Source organism: Xenopus laevis, chromosome 5S (assembly GCF_017654675.1).
Source record: "Xenopus laevis strain J_2021 chromosome 5S, Xenopus_laevis_v10.1, whole genome shotgun sequence".
Lineage (NCBI taxonomy): Eukaryota > Metazoa > Chordata > Amphibia > Anura > Pipidae > Xenopus > Xenopus laevis.
In genome coordinates this window covers 108,674,333-108,689,141 of record NC_054380.1, presented here as the reverse complement: position 1 = coordinate 108,689,141, position 14,809 = coordinate 108,674,333, and positions in this window count along the sequence as shown.

The window sequence follows — 14,809 nt, the reverse complement described above, 5'->3', positions numbered from 1 at the left end:
TTTCATATTTATATATCCTTCCCTCATTGCCTTTCATATTCAACCACTACAGAGATTTACAGATTTTTTTCCTGCAAGGTTTTTTTCTCCAGAGTCACTAATGACCGGAAAATTGCCAGAAGTGAAGTAAGAGAAGAAGAAATGAAGAGTAAGAGAAAGTGATTAGCAATGACTACAGGCCAAACCGGCTTGCACTTTAGAAAATACCATGGGGACAGTTGCAAATACTGTTGGGAGTTTATAGAGACTGTCTCATAAAAGAGACTTAATAAAGAGTTACAGGACCGTACCTTACCGATTGTGTCACTTTCTCTTTTATCAGATTCATAATGACTAATAACCAAAATGCAATGCAAGGAATGAAATGCAAAAACAAATATGTACATAAAATATTTTAATTGTACAAGAAAAGGCCATATGCCAAGGCCATGTCACCTTACCTGGGGGAGGGTGATGAAGAGAAGACACACAGAGTGGGCCAGTGAGGACCCTGAAGACACTGGCAGTTCATAGATGGAAATACTTTAACACTTGGCAGAGATGGAAGTGAGAAGCAGTTGTGTTTGTAGGGAACACAAGGACACAGCCTATTAGTGGCGTAACTAGAGTGCACCGGGCCCCCCTGCAAAAAAAAACTTCAGAGGGGCCTTGTGCACTCCTATCCACATTCTCCTGCCCAATCCGGCCCATGCCCCACCCCAACTCCACCCATGCCCGCCCCAATTTGCATCACAGGTGGCGTAACCTGGAAAAGTAAGTGATTTTAAAGGGTAAATAGAAACTGTTTGGGTTGCACCTCTGGCAGGATTGCAGGCCATATAGCAATGTGAGTTGCAGGTGTCTGTTTCAACATAAGTAGTGATGGCTGAATTTGCTCTGTTTCATTGAAAAATTTGCGAATTTACCGCGAAATCTGCAAAACGGCAAAAAAATTTGTGAAATGGCGCCAGCCTCTCGTTTTTGATGGCAGTGTCCGATTTTTTGACAGCGGCGACATTTTTCGCAGCCATTTTATGAATTTATTCGCCGGTGGTGAATCGTGTGAATTAGTTGCGAATTCGCACCTGGCGAATAAATTCACTAAACATAAGGGAACATTAACCTCTTTATTTTCTACCCTCTTCAGCTCTGAACCACCTTCAGCCTCCAGCATGACTTTCTGCCAGATACTAAATACCCTCACCAAATCTTGCCCTGCTTTATTGGCTAATGTAAGGACTAAATTTCATGAGCATGCTTATAACAACCATCCTCTGTTAGTTTTGATCAGCCTACAAAATAAAAGCAATTCTCTAGGCCTCATTTATAAAGAGCTAGCAAAGTGCAAATAAATATTGCAACTTGTTTTTCCCATTTTCGTAGCATTATTTTGCTTTAGATGCTATATAGGAACTCAAGTGCAGACCCTTTTTCCAGTGACTTAGTGCAGCACTCAGAGGCAACCCATTACAATAACACCTGCTCAACAGCTGGTTTCAGCTATATAACTCTGTTGCAGCCACAGTGATGTGAAAATATAAAATGCTGCTGCTCTGCACTGGTAAAACTTGTGTGTTTGCTTCAGAAATTCTACTATTGTTTACATAAACGAGCTGTTGTGTTGCCATGGGGACAGCCATTCAAAGCTGAAAAAAGGAAAAAAGACACAGGCTACTTTCCGAAGAAAACCGAAGATGCGGAAGATGGCACCCTGGAGCTCCACTGAGCTACGCTGCATGAAGAAGTAAGATTGACATTTGCGCACACTTTTTACACTAATGCGCTATATGAGCAGGAAACAGTGAGGGGGACTATAATGGGGTAGTGGATGGGACTTTTCTCATGGAGGGTTTAGTTCTCCTTTAAAGTCTCCTTTACCCACTGTCAATTTCTGCATCTGTGCTTAACCCTAATTTGGATAAATAATCTTTGAGTTTAGGGGGTTATTAATCAAAATCCAAAAAATTCTCATTATTTTCCGAAAACTACTCCGATCAAATCCGCACAGACTCCCCCCGCCATTTATTAATACATTTTCACAAAATTGTATTGTGCACAGTGCACACAAGTACCAGATATCATTTTTGCATAGACACACAAACATGGAAAGTGTGTCTACAGTATCTCTGTTATCTTTCCTCTCTATTAATAACATTAGTATTAATCACATTTTTAGTAGAGTGTGGCACTTGCAATTATGCTGAGATTCTGGCAGAATATTTTGCAATTTTTGGTAGAAATCGATATCATAGTAGGTTGATTATATGGTGAAAAGGAAAGAAATAGAAGGAATGGAATGCACATATTCATTTTTTTCAGTTGCACTTTCCATTTTAATACAGCAGGTGGCAAACTTTCCTTTAAAATGAAGCAGAAAAGCTTCATGCACACTTGAAGTAGGTAATACTTACACCTGATTCTATGTCACTGTAGTTTGACTATAAATGCTGTATGTTCACTCATAAAAAGTATCTCAGGGGAAGAGGAAAACTTCAAGTATGAGTACACATTTCTTGCATGTCAAAAGATGTGTTTTTTTTATAGGAGAAGCAGCCGCGCAGCCGCTTGGCAAGGTCACCAAACGAGCGGATCTTAACCCGATATGCCCACTAACGTATGAATCTGATCAGACTACAATACTACGAATGGGCTCCGACAAGTCGCAGGACCGCATCAAATAGCCGATGCGGTCCTGGATCGTACGAAAAATCTAACTTGACCGATCGACATCTGGCCAATTTTTGGCCTGATATCGATCGGGAGGACCCGTCGGGAGCCTCCACACATGGGCAGATAAGCTGCCAAATCGGTCTAAAGGACTGTTATCGGCAGCTTTAATCTGCCCGTGTATGGCTGCCTTTAGAAAGTCACCGAAAGACTCAGTGTCGGACTGAGATGCCAGGGGCCCACCAGAAAACCTTAGACCGTGGGCCCACTTTCCAAACTATTATTCTTCCTCTCCTCTCCTCACTCAACCTCTTTATTCTCCTAGTCTTTTATATTTACTTACTCTATTCTTCCATTATTAAGCATTTTTTCCGATAAAGAAAAAGGTAATGACCATGAAATAGGCCAAATGGTTAGAAGCAAGAAAGCCCACTGACACCTGGGCCCACTGGGAGTTTTCCTGGTATCCCGTGGGCCAATCCGACACTGGAAAGACTCACTACAAAAGCATTACTTGGGTAATAACTCTTCTTTGTGTAATGCTAAATCTGTTATTTCTGTGAGAATGCTTTAAGCTGGTGCTAAACACTAAGAATGTTGTGTTGATTTACCTTAAACCTCAGAAAGGTTAAGCTTTAAAGGAGAAGGAAAGCTACGGAGGCATTTTATTGCCAATAGATTAGCTGCAATAGTGCAAGCTAGAATGCAATATTTATTCTGTAGAATGTTTTACCATACCTGAGTAAAAAGCTCTAGAAACTCTCAGTTTGTTTAGGATAGGAGCTGCAGTATTAACGTGGTGTGACATCACTTCCTGCCTGAGTCTCTCCCTGCTCTGGGCTCAGATTACAGCAGAGAAGGGAGGGGGCGGGGGAAGAGGAACAAACTGAGCATGCTCTTGCCCAGGGCAATGAGGTTTAAGCTGTAGGCAGGAAGTCTGATACAGAAGCCCATGAGTACACAATAGAAGGAAAGAAATGCAGTGTTTCTTTTGACAGGGGACTCAGAGCAGCATTACTTTGGGGGTTTACTGGTATATTTAGATGGACCTTTCTGATAAGGCTTACTTAGTTTTAACCTTTCCTTCTCCTTTAAGGACTAGCAAATATGTAAGGAATAAGCTCAACCCAAATCTTACATTACAGCTCACGTTAACAGTGTGAATAAATCAACATGAACATGTGGGGTAGGGGGGCAGTCGTTTGCTATGGATGCTACTCACTCCCTACATCACATAATACAGTATATTTGCACATTGTCTTAGGGTAGGGCACCTTACCTTTACAATCTTATAGTTTCCAGAATGATGTGGTCTAATCTCTGATTATAATACATGTATACATGATGATTGATATATATATATAGTAGTCATACAAAGAAGGCTAAGAGGTTCTGGAGCAGATTCTGGGCTGTAAAACTTCCTTGGATGACTATATGGTATTTACTAAAATCAGAATTTCTCTTATTTTCATAAAACCACTTTGACCAAACTCCCATCCACATTTTTAACGCTTGTTCCTCAGGCATCAGCCTTCAGCCCTCCCTCCTTGGTCCTCAGTACAAACGCTCTCTGTCCTCAGGAGCGTGTGTTCTCCTGATGATGTCCTAAAATGTGTTCCGTACCCTCTAACTAGTGATGGAGCCAGCCTGGCAGCTGTGGGACCAGTAGGTCAGGCATTTTCAGTCCGACTTCAGAACTAGATTGTCAGGTCGTGGGTGGGTTTGTGTCGAGCACTTCCTTCCACTCTCCTCACACGCAACCTTACTGTGCCGACTTCTGCCTCCAGTGAGTTTTTATAGACTCACTCCTGGGTGACCTTACCCCTTCTGTGATATCATAGTGAGGTGGATTGGCACCAGTCTATAAATTTGGAGGCGTGCTGGGTTAGGGTCAGGTGGTGTGGCAGTTTAGGGTTGGGTTGACTACCTTTAACCCAGCCATTTCTTTCTGTGATCATTTGTTATGAGTTTATTACTGCAATGTGTCACATACTGTAACTTTGGTGCTAGATAAATACATTTTGGCTTGGATGCCTCTACACAATTTATACAAGTTAAATCTGCTGTGACTTTTACTTATGTTTAAAAACATATGGCATCCTTTTTTTTTACCAATATTTGGCCTCTTTTTCTGGGTCCAACCTCTGTTCATAACCTGATATGATTCATTTCTGTGAGAAGAGAGTGAAGTCATCCCAAAGTCCTGTGACTCACCTCCACAGTTAATCCCTATCAGTCTGGCTCCCCGGGAACCGCAGGAGTATCTACTCTAGCATTTGCTCTGACTACTTTGTAACCTATAATTGTATTTAGTGTGGTTGGTTTAAGCATGGATTTCCCTGTACTTTTGTGTTCTTGGCATAAACAATATTATACATGTTGTTTATAATATGAAAGTATTGTGTTTAGTTACTAAAAACAAGACCGTATAAAAATGTAACAGTTCTACTGCTACAGTCATTTTCCCATTTGACTTTTCAGTTTCAAATAGCAATATAAATGTTTCTCTTTCTCACATAACCGTAAATGAGCATGTGTGTGTATATACAGTACATACTATATAAATCTATATATAGTTTACTGTGAATATGCCCTCTCCTTATAATCTTTTATTCTCTCTTTTAAACCACTGCCTGGTTGCTAGGGCAAATAAATGTATGCATATTGAAGTTTCTCATTCAAACCACTGACTGGTCGGTAGGGTACATTTTATCGTTTTAAGTTAACTTATCTCTTTAAGCTTTTAAACCAGAAGAAGCTGTTGTTTAATAACAGCAGGTGAACTGCAGGGGGTCATATGTAACATTTTCCATCTTAAATGGGGTCCCAGCCTTCCTACATTTGTAGGGGCCCCTCATCTCAAACGCTGGCCCTGGCTGTCACATGGATTCTAGGTGTTATGGTTAGAAAATAACCCGGTTCATATCAATACTGAGTGTAACATTATCTCCCAGTGTGTCTTTGGAAAACAAAAAGGACACAACCCTGTGCTCTGCTCTATTTTGGAAGTGCTCCCAGAGCTGTTCTTCTTGTTACTATGAAATGTTTGGCCATAGCAATCACTAGCATTGGTCTTATTTCTCCTGGAAGCCATAGGTGCCCAATGGAGACCTTAGGGCAGATTTACTCGAGGGCGAAGTGGCTAACGCTAGTGGCAATTCGATAGCGTTACCGCCCGCAGGGACATCGCCAATTTACTAACGGGCGCAGGCGTCACTTCGCTAGCAAAAGAGATAGACGCTAGCGGTCATTCACACTCTATCACCAGGTGTCAATTCACTCTGGTGAATGGACGTTACTCCGCAAATTCAATGAAATGCGTATTTTACTGAACGTTACCTCTTTCGCCAGACTTGCCTTCGCCAGCTCAGACCAGACTAAGTGCATTGGAGTGCATTGATCTTCCTCAATCTTCTGTTACTTACATCATATTTTTTAGTGGAAAAAGTTTGTAAGTCTAAAAAACGCTGGCGTCTTTTCCTTTTTTCAGAGTGATAGCCTGCAAAAGTCCTTACATTTTTTTTTGGGTAAGCGGGTTCCCCCATACATTTTCTAACATATGGAACATTAACCATACAGTGGGCTCAAGTGTAGGACATTATAACAACTCAATTTTCTTTATTAAGGTTTCCCTGGACTTGTGTAATGTAATGTATTTGCTGCAACATATACGTCCATTCAACTATAATTTTCCCGCTGTATGCCAATTAACCTGAGTGCAAGACCTCTAGCGAATTTGCGCCAGGCAGAAATGAATGCCAGGCAGCGTTCAGCGTCCATGATGAAACGCCACGTTCCAGTGAATTAGCTTTGTCTAAGTGAACTTTTGCCTGACGAAGTGTAGCGATGGGTGCAAAGCAGTCGCTGGCGAATTTTCACCCTCAAGTAAATCTGCCCCTTTATGTGTTGGTAATGCTGCTATTCATAAAGCTACAGAACATGCAGTGTTAGTTCTGTAGCAAATTCCTCATGTAGTCAGAAAAAAACAGAGAACTCAGGCTACATCTAAATAGTTGTCCTATTGGGCCATGAAAATGGCATCCCTTATCCAGAAACCCGATATCCAGAAAGCTCCGAATTACGGAATGGCTGTCTCCCATAGACTCCATTTTATCCACAAAATCCAAACTTTTAAAAATGGTTTCCTTTTTCTCTGTAATAATACAACAGTAGATTGTACTTGATCCCTACTAAGATATAATTAATCCTTATTGGAGGTAAAACCAGCCTATTGGGTCTATTTAATATTTAAATGAATTTCTAGTAGACTTAAGGCATGAAGACCCAAATTACAGAAAGATCCGTTATCCGGAAAACCCCAGGTCCCGAGGATTCTGAATAACAGGTCCCATACCTGTACATTGAAAGTAAAAAAATGATACTACTGGTTAGAAGGGACTAATGCTCAAAGCTCCGAGTTTTTTGATTGTTTAGGTTTTGTTTGTTCTCTGAATATATGAGCCATCTGAGCTAAGGTTATTCCCACTGCTATTTCCACTGGTCAGTGCTGCTATATGACCTGGTTTTAACCATAAAATAAGGGGTTAAGGAGGTTAACTTAAAAATCCTTGACTGTGTAGCAAATGTAGTGAAAAGCGAAAAATGATTAACATGCCCCTGTTACACATGACATTGCTTTAAAACTACCCATTTGGGGGTTTAACCTTTCTGGGGGTTTAACCTTTTCTTTCCTATAACATTGAGGGCTCTGGGCACTAATAATAGATTGATGTTCAGTGGGCGTCTTTTATAAACACAGGGCAAATCTGCAACTGGGCAATAACACATAGCAACCAATAAGATGATTGCTTCCACTATTCTAACTGGCTGAACAAAAAAATGACTAGAAAGATGAATACTAAAGAATACCAATAACAATAAATGTGTGTGTAGCCTTACAGAGCATTTGTTTTTAGATGGGGTCTGTGACCGCCATTTGAAAGCAGGAAAGAGTCAGAAGAAAGTGGCAAATAATTAAAAAACCTGAAAAAATTAAAAAATGAAGGCCAATTGAAAAGTTTCTTAAAATTAGCCATTCTATACATACTAAAAGTTAACTTAAAGGTGAGCCATCCCTTTAAGAGAATGCTGAGAGTGAGAATTTACAGATGACTTTAGAGTTGAGGTGACTTTATAAGAAGTCCCACTAAGGGGTAAAAACTGTGGCCAGTACCCCAGTAGTATCCCAAAGTACAGGCAACCAAGATAGGGGTAAAGGCTAAATTCCATTGAACAGTCCAAAAAGTGTGGGCCTTTGCCCAATCACACCCCCTGCTCCCCCAATAGTTACGCCACTGCCCGCCAGCTACAATGTAAATCGCCAGTGGTATGGCACTCGGAGTGCTTCATTTTCCAAAGTTGCCTGAAAGGACACTTTTTTGAATTGCCTTACTAATTAAAAGTCACTGTCGGTATGTATAGAAATGTATGTTGCAGTGCAGGAGTCAAGTGTTTGCACCCTCTCCAAATTATTTTTTAAAAGCCCAGCCTGAATGTTTAGGATCCCATGTTCTAATTGTAAGCAACTCAGTGGAATCTGCTAGAAATAGCATTTTACATGTTCACATACCAAACTCAAATTAGAGTTAAGAATTGGCATTTCAAGAAATGGAAAGAGAGTAAGGAAGCTCTGCCTTAAACTAGAGAACCTTATATTAAACCTGACTACCTGACCCCGTGCAAGGGCAAAGTGGACCCTAGCAACCCGATTGCTGAAATTGCAAACTGGAGAGCTGCTGAATAAAAAACTAAATAACTCCAAAATAAATACCAATTTTATCCAAACGTTATTTTTAAGGCGAACAATCCCTTTAATCTACTAAAACTCAATGGATTTTGGGAATTTTCTAAGGTGACTTACATAGACATATCAGCTCTTTTCTTGTTGTGCGCTATTTACCCTTTTCCACATCTAAGTTGCAGACAGTGGATGGAGGTCAGGTATTCAGAAAGGAATATGGCAAGCAAAGAATTTAGTCAACACTTGCTGCAGGACAATTAATGGCAGTCCAGGAAAACCCAGAACTCTTCTTCTATACATATTAATAATAAGAAGTGATTTTTGGTGGATAGGATGGACACTTCACAACTGCCAGCCATAAGCTAAGGAAAGTAAAATAGGAAAAACAAAGTTTTAGTCTTCTTTTCTTCCAATTGCATACAGCAAGTGTTCCCATGTGTGCGGATACGGAGGGGATTAACACTATTCATTGTTAGTCTGTTAAGGACAGATGTACAGGTTGCTGATTGGTGCCACTGATGAGCCAAATACAATACAATATACCACTGTTACAAATGATTTATGAAGTATCCTCTTTTGTACATGGTATACTTATGTTTTGCAGAACAACGCCTACATTTTATATTTGTTGATAAAGCACACAATCAGTAAACCTATCATACACTAGTGTAAATATAGAAGCAATTATACTAATTACAGATCATGGTACAAGACCTGTAAACGTGCAAGAATTCAGTACAATGATAGACATGCTAAAATAACTGTTACTGACTGCTAACCATACCAGACATAACAGCAAAACTCATTTAGCTTTGAGGCAACTGGGTTCCGGCTGCTATAAATATCAATGAGCTTTTCAAAACTGACTACTCACTAGTCCTAACACAGTTAAAATCTCATCTTATGTTTGGAAAAAAGTTTTCTTTTATAAAGAAACAAACGTTTCTTGTGTATTTGAATGTAACTGACTTCTACAGACTTATATTTATTGTAGATAGTATTTAATTAAGAGTCATAAGAGCAGTTTATTAAGGCAAGACATCTCCTGCCCTTCTGGTTTGGTAAACAGAGTTTTAGCCACTATGCTAAACATACCATTATGAAAATTTCAGGGTCTTTGGGACTGAAGAAATTCATACCACAATAAGGGCTCTCATTTCCGATGGTTGACATTCCATAATTCTGTTTTATGAGATGGGTCAGTATTATATGCCTGCTAATTTTCTTGGAAAAAAACTATGTAATGATAATTGCTTCCAGACACAGAACTTCCAAGGAAATCCATACTCATTTAGTAGAAGGGGCATGATAAAGCATAATATTTATCTTCTTTTTTTCCCTATGAAACAGGACCGGATAAGAGGCTCTTCCCTTAATTTTCTTGAGATTTGGATCTAGATGCAGAACAAGATACTAATTCAGAGATTTTAAACATTTTAGTGTTACAGGTATATTGAAACTGCAAGCTTTTTAGCTGACTTCACTGCAGCAGAGTAAAATATATATGAACTTGTTAATCCTAAAATGTTCATCATCTCCCCCGAAAGAAAAAAAATAATAATCCAGTGCTAAACACAATTTACAAATCAGAAAAGAGAATGAAACCTAAACTCAGTAGGCATCATTTATGAATTGGAAGGCAAAGTGCAAAAAATGGTGCATTGCATGAGCATCCTGCCTTCTATTTTAAATGAATAGCCACAGGTTACCATTTCAGTGCAACCTATGGGCACTAGTGATGTGTGCGTCAGCTTAAACTCAACCCATGCTCACTAGTGATGGGCGAATTTATCCTGTTTCACTTCGCCATGAAGTTTGCAAATTTCCAGAGAAATTTGCGAAACTGTTGAAAAATTTGCCAGCGTCAAAATGGGCGTCTGCGTCAGAGTTGACAGTGGCACCCATTAAAGTCAATGGGCGTCTGTTTATCATCGCCAGCATCGCTGCCATCCAAAAATTGTTGACGCCGGCGAATTTTCACGGCGAAACGGGCAAATTCACATCTGGCGAATAAATTCGCCCATCACTAATGCTTAACCCTTACCTTCAAAATTTTGCCATTGTAGGACCTAGACCTAGGGAGGCCATCTTTTTAGAGTAAAATTACCAACTAGCAGAGGGGGGTAGGCAACAAAAGGGGCAGTCTGTGATGTCGGAGGTGTGGGGTGATGATGAAATGGGTAGGGGTCACCGCTTTCACAGAAAGATTTGTGAAAGGAGAAGGTGGGAAGAGGAAAAATGTTCCTCTTCATTCTGAGCTAATTGCGGGGTCAAGGCTGAAGATCTGGGGTGGGCCGGGACTGAACTTTAGGGTAGTACAGATTTACCAGCAGCTATATTACTGGTAAATTTGTAATAACAGCCCCGACCTTCGCAGGTGTTTTTCTGGCCAGGCCGTACCTGTGCCCACATATAGTGTGCCCACTATATGCCCCCTATCTACCTGTTCCCTAAATGAGGTGTTATTTAGATGTCTATGTTAGGGTGGGGGTAGTTGATGGAGGCCAAATTGGGGCCCTATAGGGAATGGCTATCAGGAAGATTTTATAGAGATGATGTTAATAACTGTCCCTTCCTTGTATCACAAAAAGGCAAATTGCCTAACCTGCATACTCTAAAAGATCCACTCGACTGGTGAGGTTGAGGTCCTCATTGGAGAGTAAAATCAAACCTTCCTGATAGAAATGTGGCCAAAAATTGTTGAGGCCTGTCTGTGGGCCCCATACATGGGCCGATAAGCCCTCGCTGCTACTTTTCATGTCAAACGTAGCTGTGACTTTATGGTGATCGTCCGATAAACAAATGAAAGCTCAAATGGTTGGCTGAAAAGTTGCACTATACTGTAGATAGAAGGAGTAACCCTATTAACAAGGACACATGTGAGAACACTGTTAACAGACCAGATTTTCCATGGCTTGGCCAAGACAATGGGAGTAGTTCAAAGAAAGCATTAAAGTGACACATAGGGGCATATTTATTATGCTATGTAAAAAGAAATTCACAGAAAAAATGGCGTAAAACCTGTATAAAATAAATGGCAAATTTATCAAAGTGTGTGTAATTTTATGCCATGCGAATGCCAGATTTGCCACTGTTATTTTACATTGCTTCCGGCGGAAGTAATTCTAATAAAAAAAGCTTAAAAACTTTAGTTAGTGGTGCTTGCGAAGCAAAGCATCACTACTGTTATCTTGCAAACTTATTTTTTTAGTGGTGCTTGCGAAGCAAAGCATCACTACTGTTATCTTGCAAACTTATTTTTATTCTTCTTCCGTATGAAAGTTTGGCGCGTAACTAGTCCCGCACCGTTTGTCCTAGACCCATGAATGAGGTGTCAAATCGTGCGGCTTAATCGGGAATGGGGTGGTATGACTTTTCTAAGGGGTGGGTGGTTAATTGCCCCTTGCGGGGGCAATTAACCACCCCGAAAAGTCCCATAGATTAACATTGAGGCCAACTTTTGACGGATTCTAGCGCAGAGAGGGAATCTTGTAGAAACGTTAAATTTACCACATTTGAAGAGGTTTGCGACCTGTGTCAGATGATACCCCACACGAGGGTATAAGTTTTACCCCCGGGGCAGGAGAGGTCCCCAAATTTGCCCCATTGACTTATAATGGGGAATTTATCGAATAATTAGTTTGTCGCAGACCCATGAATGAGGTGTCAAACCGTTCAGCTTATTCGGGAATGGGGTGTTGTGACTTTTCTATCCTATTTTGGGGACCCAAAAAAGTGAGCGGAGCCGCAAACAACCAATCAGATATTCCCTATTGACTTCAATGAGAAAATGTAAACAGCTGTAATTCTCACAGTAATAAAGCCAGAGCTCCCAAACTTGGCACCATGGGTCACTGGGTGACTGCAGCCAAAATTTACAAAAAGTGGGCGGAGTCTACAACAGCCAATCAAATTTCAGCCATTCAATTAAATAGGAAAATTTTAAACTGCTGCCGCTCTTAGACGGTTAATGGCAGGGTCCTCAAACTTGGCACAGTTGGTCACTGGGGGACTGGGATTAAAATTAAGAAAAGTGGGTGGAGCCAAAACCAACCAATCAGATTTCTTTGATTGGTTTTAATGGGAAAAATTAAGAAGGCTGCCATTCTCTCAGTATTGATGTCAGGGACCTTGAATATCACAAATGTGGTCGCTGGGGGTTTCCACTTCAAGTTTAGAAAAAGTGGGCGGAGCTATCAACAACCAATCAAATTTCATTCATTGATTTTCAATAGAAAAAAATAGAAATGCTGCCATTTTTACACATTAAATGACAGCATTCCCAAACTTTGGTATGTTAGTCACTGAGTGACTGTGGTTCACAATTAGGAAAAAAAGGGGCGGGTCAACAACAGCCAATCAGATTTGGGCCTGAGTTTTGCCACGGCAAGCACCACTCACATTTTCTTCAGGAAATGTACCTCTCTAGTTCCTCTTACAGTATGTGAATCACATTTTAAAGCATAAGATGCAGTCAAATACCTTCTGACAAACTGACACAGGAATTATGTTAAATAAATACTTCAATTCTGTTGAAACTGGGTGGTCAGGAATGTTGTCCTAAATGGCAAAAATAAAAAACTGCTGTGAATCCTTCAGGATATTTGATAATTCAGCCCCTCAAATATGTCTACTTTAATTCTGCGTGTAAATGAATTCAGATTTAAAAAAAAAATAAAAAATCACAATTCAATGGGAGTAAAAAGCAAAAGGATTTTTAGCAAACATAAGAGAAATAAAAACTTTAGAAACTAAGAAAATGTGTTTTTATTAAGTTTATCTATGATCTGTCAGGTTAACATAAGCAACTGTAAAACCTGAGTTATGTGATTACTTGGGCCAAATCTGTTATCTAAGGTCACTCCTAACAATAAAGCTTTAGTGCCATAGGGGAAGTGTCATGTGTTTAGATATTCTCCATTTATTGAGCACAAAATGAAAATGTGCCTTAAAGGCAACCCATAGTTCAAGCTCATTTATTTGAACTTTTCCTGCCTGCTCATGAACTGAAAGCACACTTCAATCCAAGTGCAGAATGTAATGTTAGATTCAGAAAGCTTGAAATATTTTCTCTTGTTTGTGTTTCTTTGTAGAGGACTGATGAATGACCCTATTAATATGATGGCTGCATGTTTAATAGTCTGCCTGCCACGTCCATGCCTTTTAACAGCAGTGACATTGACAACAATGGTGGGGTGTTGGTGGGGTGCTGTGTATATGTGTATATTTATTCCAACTGTAAAGGTGAGTGTGTACAAAATTGTATTTATTCTGGGCTACCTAGGGTATGTGTATTATAAATACACACAATGAAATTAAGGGATTACTGTATTCATTTTCCTCCTCCTAAAGTATTCCTCCAAAAAGTCTATGGCAGGATGACATACACTAATAAAGGTGACCCATTTATGGCACAAGAAGGGAAAGAAACTCTTGGCCAGGCTTCCCAAGTTCACCCATAGTTCTATGTTACATAATATTTTGATATCTTTTTTTCAGCTGAGAGCTACTTGGGATGTCAAAGGCTTTGTATGGTGCATATGTTGAAGAGCTTTTTCAGAAAAAATATAGGGTTGAATCAGTATGTACAAATATAGTCAATCTCTGGCAGGCTGTCTGGGAGCCTCTGAGATGAAGTACCTTTCATGTGAAGTGGTGGGTAATAAAGGCAGGTGGTAGAAAGGGAGAAAGGATTATAAGGGTAAATCCACACTGGGCGTTTTGGGGAGATTTGGTCGCCTGGCGACTAATCGCCTCGTCTTTGCGGCGACCAAACGCTTGAGGAGATTGGTCGCCGCAAAGACTAGGTGATTAGTCGCCAGGCGACCAAATCTCCCCAAAACGCCCAGTCCCTAAGGATTGGGTAGGGAGTGGGAGGAAGGAGCAGGGAGTTTTGTTTGAGGTAGTGTGTTGGGGTGGAGTGACTCATAAAGCTAATAATTCTGGGGCTACCCCCACCCCAATTAGTGTTCAAAGCAATGGATGAAAAAGGCCAGGTAGAATGGGATTTTGCTCTTCGGTATACTGCTGAAACTATAATAAGCCGATTTACAACAATATTTTATATAAAAGTGAACTAAGAGAGATTTGGCTACATGCTGTTATGGTGTAGAGATTTGCTTTTCCTCTGGTAGCATCCACTATCTTGCGTGTACATAACCAAATATGCAAATGAATAAAATATTGGTAGCAACACAATAAATTTTGTATGAGCCTGCCTTTTATGTGCCTTACCTTTCACATGCAAATATGCTTTTGTAGCTCATTTATTTACAGTTCCTCTACTGTAATTCCAGTTCTGTTTCCTGGAGTCACCAGACATTTATTTGATTGTATTCAGTTCCCGGGAGGAGGGACATCTGGCACCTGAAGGGCTACGACTGAGTAAACATGAAACAATTCGCACTTGTACATTTCATTATG